This window comes from Capsicum annuum, chromosome 9 (genome assembly GCF_002878395.1).
Source record: "Capsicum annuum cultivar UCD-10X-F1 chromosome 9, UCD10Xv1.1, whole genome shotgun sequence".
Classification (NCBI taxonomy): Eukaryota; Viridiplantae; Streptophyta; class Magnoliopsida; order Solanales; family Solanaceae; genus Capsicum; species Capsicum annuum.
Window position 1 is genome coordinate 93,733,757 of NC_061119.1, and position 8,666 is coordinate 93,742,422.

The window sequence follows — 8,666 nt, forward strand, 5'->3', positions numbered from 1 at the left end:
TTCTGGCTTCGGTATTGGTCGGGACCATCTCAATGCTCTTACTATTCGTCGGGAGTCTGAGGCATCTTATGATGTCATTACTGGCATGTTGAAAATCTTTTCTCATAATGTATACTATTTACTTAATCCAGGGTCTACTCTTTTTTATGTGACCCTCTTTGTCATTGTGCATTTTGGCTTTGGTGTCGAGTTTATTCTAGAACCTTTTCTATTTCTTCCCTGATGGGTGACTCTTTAGTGGCTAGAAGAGTCTATAGGGGTTGTGTGGTAAAAAAACTTTAGTAGATTTATTTGAATTAGACATAGTTGATTTTGATGTCATATTGGGGATGAGTTGGTTGTACTCGTGCTATGCATCTCTAGACTGTTGGACTTGTAAAATTGTGTTTAAATTTCCTAATGAGCTGACTATTGAGAGAAAGTGTGGTTACCTAGCTCCTAAGAGAAGGTTTATATCATATCTTATATCTCGAAGATTAATCTCCAAGGGGTGTCTCTACCATTTGATCTGATTTAAAGATCCAACTCGGAGGATCCTTCTTTGTATTCTATCTTGGTGATGAATGAACTTTCTAAGGTCTCCCCTGATGACCTTTTTGGTGTCCCGATAGGGAGATTATGTTTGGATTGATCTTGTTCCAGACGCTCTTACTATTTCTATTCACTCCTTATAGAATGACTCCAGTTGAGTTGAGAAAGCATAAGGAACAGTAGAAGTATCTTTTAAAAAGGGTTTTTCTGCTTTAATGTTTATCTATGAGGTGATTCTATTATTTTGTGCATAAGGGGAATATTTTTTGGGGTATGTATAGGTTATATCAATGGGTGAATAAGGAATTTAGGGTGACTTCTTTGTGGGGTGGACCATATATGTATACATTACATGGGAAAGTTTGTTAGTGGTACGTGATGGTTGATAGACACTAAGTTTAAACCCTAGATATTAATTTGGTGAAAGAAGTATGTTAGCTCGAGGGTAGCAAGACGAGAGTTGTGGGGGGTAGATTGGTAGGCTTGGTGGGGTATGAGGAAGAGATGAGATTGATGACTCATGAGATATAAGAGTGAAGAGGTTGTGACATATAGGTCAGAGATTTAGGTTGAGCTAATGGATTAGGGGATAAGTCATTGAATGGGGTAGGGAATGAAGATTGTAATACTATGTTGAACTCTAGGTAGCATTCGGATAGATGAGGTTTTTAAGTATAAGAGATCCGAGTATCCCTAGTGCATGTCCATGGTGATACCCCTTAGGGAGGAGTGTTGTGTTTAAAGTGTAGTAAGGTGAAGATTGAGGGCTAATCTTAAATTTTCTCCTAGCAGTGGATTTTAAGGCAAATGTCAGGGTGGGTTTACTCCTATTCTAGTGATTCCCTCCTATTTTTGTTAAGAGGACACTCTACTAGTGTTGTATGTATTATAATAGTGCTTATGCCTAAGGTTTACATTTTGCATGCCACATATGTCCATACTCCATCCCCTGAACTAAAGGAAATAATGGTGCTAAGAAATTCGAATTTCTAAGTGTTCAAGCTTTATGTCATTACACTCATGACCCATACATTCATGTCTTACATTATGCCTAAATCCAAGAAAAATAGTTTGAAGTCAAAATCCTCGCCTTGCCCCTCGAATATGAATCTTGGCTTTATGTTATATTACCCATGATATATGTAGTCGTGTTTCTTTCGGTGCCCAGTCCTAAGGACTTGTGCTATGGTGTGTTAATGTTAGAAAGATCCTTAATTTATAACCTAGGTGGTTGCTATAAAGTACCTCATGCCTATTGTATCGTGTCTTATTTCGCAGGTCTCACCTCGAGTAGTGTAATAAATAGGAGTTGTAATTGGGAAATAAACCCCCCTCATTCTTAATGTTGTACTTTAGTTCCTTAATGACCCTTCTTATGTTATGGTGGTAGTGGCGGTGGAAGCATAATTATGTTTTGGACGAGGGAGTTGATATTCTTGGTTGTGAAATTTTGGGGGTGACTATTAGAGCTAAGGTTAGAAAAATAGATGGAAGAATAAGATGAGCTTTGTCCTATGAAGTAGTGAAGTAGAGGAGGTGCAGTGAAAACCATTATGATAGTAATTGAAATTCTAGCTCTTAGGCGGGAGATCCATAAGCGGGCATAGAAAAGCAGGCTGGAATGTTGGGTTGATAAGTACCCAACCATTGTGTTATGCAGCTATAGCTCCTTGATTAAGACCTGAGGTTTTATAATTATAGTAATAGGTGAGTAGTATTATAGGGGTGGTGCAAAGTATAAGGTCCCATGGCTCCCACTAGCAATTTAACTCTCAGATAGTCTTTAGCATAGGATGGATGTGCGGTTAAACTCAGGTCCTTTAGTTATGTGTTCGTGAAGGAAATTGGGAGGTTGAGATGGAGGAGTATTGTCTTCATCATGAAATCTTGGTGAGAGTGTGGTCTTATTTAAGAAATATTAGATGCATTGGTTGCTTAGGAAGGATCTCTATGAGGAGATGAAGGGGACATGATGTCTAACTGCTCATTCTTACTCTTCATTTTTGATAAGCATTCTTAAAGTGTTTATGTATTCTCAACATCTTTGTTTTATGTTTTTGTTAAAGGTAGATTGCGGAATTTATTTTCTATCTTAAAGGTAAGAGTAGAGACATTTAGGGGTCTAATTGTGCTTGTACTGCCTTGTTCCATCATTCGAGGATGAATGATCCAAGTAGGGGAGAGTTGAAACACCCTGGGTTTTGGCCCTTGAAAATTTGCTGAGTCTTGAACCTTCTGATCATCATACAACTTACACCATGATTCGTATGGTTTGGGTATAGGTCTAGGATCCTAGTCGTATATTGGTCAGTGTTATATTGTCTAAGTTCTGTTCTTAGTATGAGAAGATATTATATAAGTCATATGTATATGATACGAGAAGTAGGGTCCAAACTGTATATTGCTCAGTGTCTAGCCTAGATGTTTCTGATTAGGGTATGACTTGAAGGGTACTAATCATATGATAATGGTACGAGTTAGGTGAGGGAGTCTTATATTGGACATAATGTGGTGTCTAACTTTCTAATCAAGGTACCACTTGTAAGATGTGGGTACGAGTAAAGGGATCCAACCGTTCCCTCTTACTTAATGGTTTTTATGGCATAATTGTGATATTATTTTGGATTTTGAAATAGATGTTGGGGGTTTTTGTTACTAATGGTTGGATAATGTTTTACTATGTTTTATTTATGGGTTTTTAAAGTTATAATATTGGTTTGAACATGTGGTTGCATGGGAATGATTAATTAGTTCTTGGTTTTCGTTTTGGAAACTATATGCGCTCAATATGTTTGTTAAAATGCCAACGAGAATGTTTTTGTCTCATAGTTTGACTTTTATTGAAAACCTTGCATTTCATAATATGAAAATGTAACATAAATTTGTTTGATTTAATTAAATGATTTGGAAAGGCATTGGTGGCAATGTTTATGATTGATTGGAAATCCTATGGGGCACATGGGAATCCCCTAAGTGTTGACTAATGACATTACTTGCAAGCTATGGTCTGTATGACGATACCACTTCATAATCCCTTGGTAATTACTCTTAAAATTTGTGGTTGAGTTATGTGTTAAAGGTTTTAATAGACAATAATGGCGGTTTGTGATAGGTGACCGTGAAGGTGTGATTCTGATGGATGGACACTGGAAACTCATGTTGGCCGACATGAGGTTTGGTCATGGTGACCATATGCTTGTGGGATACACGAGAATTCCCTAAGTTATAATTATATATATGTATCATGGAGGGCAAAGGGTACATGAGAATCCCCAACCCCTATGATATCTCCGGTTTGTGAGGCTACAGCTCTGGGGCCCATTCAGGGGGTAATACTGGACACATATAACCCATGAGTGGTTTTAGAAAGGTCAAGCTACACCAACCTAGGTTAAAGTTTTAAATACATGCTAAACCCGATTCCCTTTCCTAACATGATATATATGTGTGTACGCATCTGATTGTATATTGTTATTTACTTTGATTTTAAATAATGGCATTATTTTATGCTTACTCCTGAGTACATGCTAGTGTTAATCCGCTAACCCATCTTTGGGAGCTGTATCCCCATACGATGCAGGAATCGGCCATACTATCACACCTCCTACTCTATGACTTAGTGATTTAGGGACAAATTGAGTCAGACTGAAGTGGAGAGCATCCATTCTTCGGAAGGCCCATTTTATGTTATAGTTTATCTTGTGCCTTTACTATTTATTTGACATTGGATTTTGTGTATAGTCGGGGGCTTGTACAAACTATATATTCTTTGATATGGTTTAGAGAATTTTATGGACAACTGTTGACTTGGACGTATTATGATTTGCTTAGTTTTGTTTGGGCGGTATAACTTGGTTGGGTTGTCTCGATTTTAGACTTATCCCAAAGTCATTGAATTATAAATACCCTATCTTGTTATATGTTAGAAATTTATCTAACACGGGTTGTATATTGGTTGGTTGGATTGGGTATAGAGGGTGGTCTCTAGTTCGGGTTAGACTTGAGATGCCTGACATGACTAGGCCCTGGTTTGGGTCGTGTCAGGTTTGGTAATGGGTCATTAGGTTGATACTTTACTTAATTTGAAACTTAGTGACTTAACTTGGCTCTGAGTACGAGTAGCTCACTAAGAGTCGTGAGGATAGGGTACGAGTAGTATAGTTTAGATGTATGTTGTGTAGTGTCCAACCCCTTTTGATTCTATCTTAGGTATGACTGGACCATACGAGTCGTCTAGTCTGGTCACGAGTTAGGCAATGAGTCATATGTTGGACAAAATAGGGTTTCTAACTTTTTATTGTAGGTACGATTGGATAGTACCAGTCGTATGATATGGGGATGAGTTGGAGGGTCAAATCATACCCATCTGTGGGAATTTTTATAGTTTAAGTTAGGGGTATTCTGGATATTTTCCCTCTTAACCCCTTTTAACCCCACTACATAAAATACCTTTGGAGGCTTCCTTAACCAATTATTTTCAATCAAACACTCTCAAAACACTCTTAAATCTCTCTTAATCTCCTGGTTCATGAAAACACTAGGGTTTCTTCAAGGTAAACAATTAAGGCTCTAAAGAGTGGTTCTCTCTATCTTTCTTGGTTTCTAAGGCATGTTACTCCTCTCTTATTGTTATTTAAACTAAAAGTATATTTTAATGAATGGTTTTTATAGTAATATTGTGGTATTGATTTGGTTTTGAAATATATATTGGGGGTCTTGGTTGGATAATGTTTTCCAATGTTTTTCAAATGGTTTTCATGTTATAATGGTGGTTTAAACATGTGGTTGCATAGGAATGGTCAATTGATGCTTGATTTTGGTTTTGGAAACTATATGCCCTCAACATGTTTGATAAAATGCCAATGAGAATGATTTTGTCACAAAGTTTGACTTTTATTGAAATCTTTACATTGCATAGTATGGTAATGGAACTTAAATTAGTTTTGTTGGTTTTAAATGATTTTGAAAAGGCCTTGGTGGCTATGGTTTTGGTTTACTTGGAAATTATGTGGGGTACATAGGAATCCCCTAACTGTTGGCTAGTGACATTGTTCGCAAGCTATAGTCGGTATGGTGATACCACTTCATAATTCCTTGGTAATTAAATTCTGGAATTGGTGGTTTGATTATGTGCTAAATGTTTTAATTGGGTAATATAGTGGGTTGTGATTGTTAACGTGAAGGTTTGAGTCTGATAGACGGACACTGGAACTCATGTTTGCCGACATGAGGGTTAGTCATGGTACCATATTCTTGTGGGGTACATGAGAATCCCCTAAGTTTATACTCGTATATATATTCATGAAGGGCGAAGAGGAATCTCCAACCCCTATGATATCTCTAGTTCATGGGGTACCACTGGACCCATATAGCCTGTGGGTAGTTTTAGGACGGTCAAGCTACACAACCCAATTTAAAATTTTTAAATGTATGCTAAACCCGGTTCCCTTTTCCGGCATGGTATATATGTATATATGTATGTGTTTGCATATGGTTCTTTACTTTGGTTTTTAATAATGACATTATTTTATTCTTATTCCTTAGTACATGCTACCATTTGTTACGCTAACCATCTTTGGTTGTTGTATCCCCACGCGATGCAACAATTGATCATACTACTCCTTCTGCTTAGTGACTTGAATTTGTGGACAACTTAGAGTCAAATTGAATTGGTGAGATTCTATACTCCGAAGGACTCCATTTCATGATATGGACTTCATTACTTTGTTTTTATTTGTTGGACTTTGGTTTTGACTATGGTCGGGGGCATGTCCCGACTAGATGTTTCTTGTTTTTGGTTGGAGGCTTTGTGTGACTACCATGGGTATGGGCGGTGTCAGTATTGGTGTCAGCCTTGGTATTGGTATTGGGGTTGACACCAGTTGGATATTTGGTTGGTCATTATTTATCTTGTTATATATTTGGAATTCACTTGACATAAGTTGTAAGGCAGTGATGGTTAGGTATTAGGGGTGGTCTCCGATCTTGGCTGGATTTGAGGCACCCGACACGACTAGGATCTGGTTCGGGTCATGTCACCTAAATTGAAAGAAGATCTGATTGTGTTCTTATCTATTGTTTAAATTCTCCCACACTTGATGGACCCCCATTCTGTACCCGCGCCTCAACCCACGGAGGCAATCCTGATCACCCGAGCGACTACTATTGTAATGAAGTGGGTTTGGGACCTAACCAGAGCCCTTACCCTTGAAAGGGAAATGATCAACCACAGAGTGGTAATGATAGATGACTCTGATGAGGTAGATTATGAACCTCCCAATATTCAGAGGGACGATCCGTGCTAAGGGCTTTTTAGTTCATCCTAACAATGCATCTGCTATTGGTTCTGACATAGTTTAGGGCCATACTCAATTTTTCATGGAGCCTCAGATAAGTAGCCCTTCAAGCCTAGGAACCTCTACTTTCATAAACGACCCATACATGTTTACCGATCATTTTTCAGCTCCAACGAGTGAGCCATCAACATCTCAAAAAGTTTGTTTGCATATTCCCTCAGATGTGAATTTCTTGTCTAGGTCGACCCAAGTAGCCAATTATTGGTCATTCCTGGTGATCAGAGAAATCGAGAGTGTCCATGCCTTAGCGCCAGTAAACAAACTTCTCTTCGTTAGTTTTATTTAACAATTGTCCCTTCTTACATTGTTCCACATTTTTCTGCATTCTAGGACAACTTCTTGGCTATGTATAACCTGCAGTTTTGGCAAAAAGAACGGAGAACTCTAGAGACATGTTGTACCGCGCTAGAAGAAGATTTGAGGCCTACTACATGACCAACCCTAGTTGGTTGAGTCCCTTTCACATTGTAATTTTGAAGTTGATGCCCTCAAGCTATAGATTGAAGATGTTAAACAAGAGAGAGAAACCTTTCAGAAGATGCCCAGTAAAGGCTTTTCAGCATTGAGAGGTTGGAGCCGGAGCGTGCAGTACATTCTGGATGATTGGTGGCTACTTCACTGATAGGGCGATCTTCTTTGGAACTCTAAGTCTCCTCTCCTAATCCTTTAAATGAGGATGGTTTGTTGCATCCGATCAAGGTGATGGATTATTTTAAGCTGTATTGGCTTTGGGAGAAGATTTGGTTGCTCATGACTGCTAGCTCAAATGGCAGGATCCTTTCGATTAATGGGCATCTCGTATCCTCCTTGCAAGATAGTACTCATTTGAAAGCTACCTTTTCTAAAAGCCATGACCTACTTCCCTACGAGCAAAATGCAAAAAAAAACTAGAAAAAAAGACAAAGCTAAAAATCCACACAGTTGCTCTGGCCCCAATGCGGGCGCTAAATTATTTACCATCTTTTTGTACAGTTGAATTTACTCATGTGTCAAGAGCACGTGTTAAGATCTTAGCTTTGGATTTAGTAATAAATATTTGTAGAATATTAAATAACATAACAAGAGATCAAAATGAACTAAACAGGCAGATTATGAGCAAATCTTATTGCGTGGGTCGAGTGTTAAATTGTATTTTCCAAGAGTAAGAATGTGACCAAGCTCGAGGATCACAACGAGAAAAAAGTAAACAAGTAAAGAAAAATGCTAATGCTTAAGGAGCAAGCTAAAATTATTTTATTGCTTCTAAGCAAAAATGAGATCCTTTACAATAGAGGAGAAAATATCTATTTATAGGGTGCAAATTTTTCGCATTGGTAATAAAGGGATTACCACCCTTCCTGATGTCGTTGGGAGCATCCAGTCTACTAGTATGTGTTAGACGCGTCTCTGTTATGGGAAAATGGTGGTTTGTGAAATTCCTGACACATTATCCTTCCGTTTGTCTGTTAGTATGCAGTCACCATCTTTGGACAGTCTCGGGCACCTTCACCCTTTGCCCGAGTGCAAGCTCTAGCGTATTGACATCGTCCGCGAGATGATGTCATTATGGGCTGACTTCGTTCCCTTGGTCCAAAATGACTCAATCGGCCCAATTGGCCCAAACACACGCTAAGTCATTTTTACTCCATATAATATATAATTTAGACAAATATTACCTGACTCGAAAGTGATAGTGGGAGGTGAAATTAATGTGGATTACCGGTTATGAAATTTGTTTAGTCATTTATTTGATCTTGAAGAACGTTTTTCTTCTTAGAAAAGTGTGTTTTTTCAAATAGT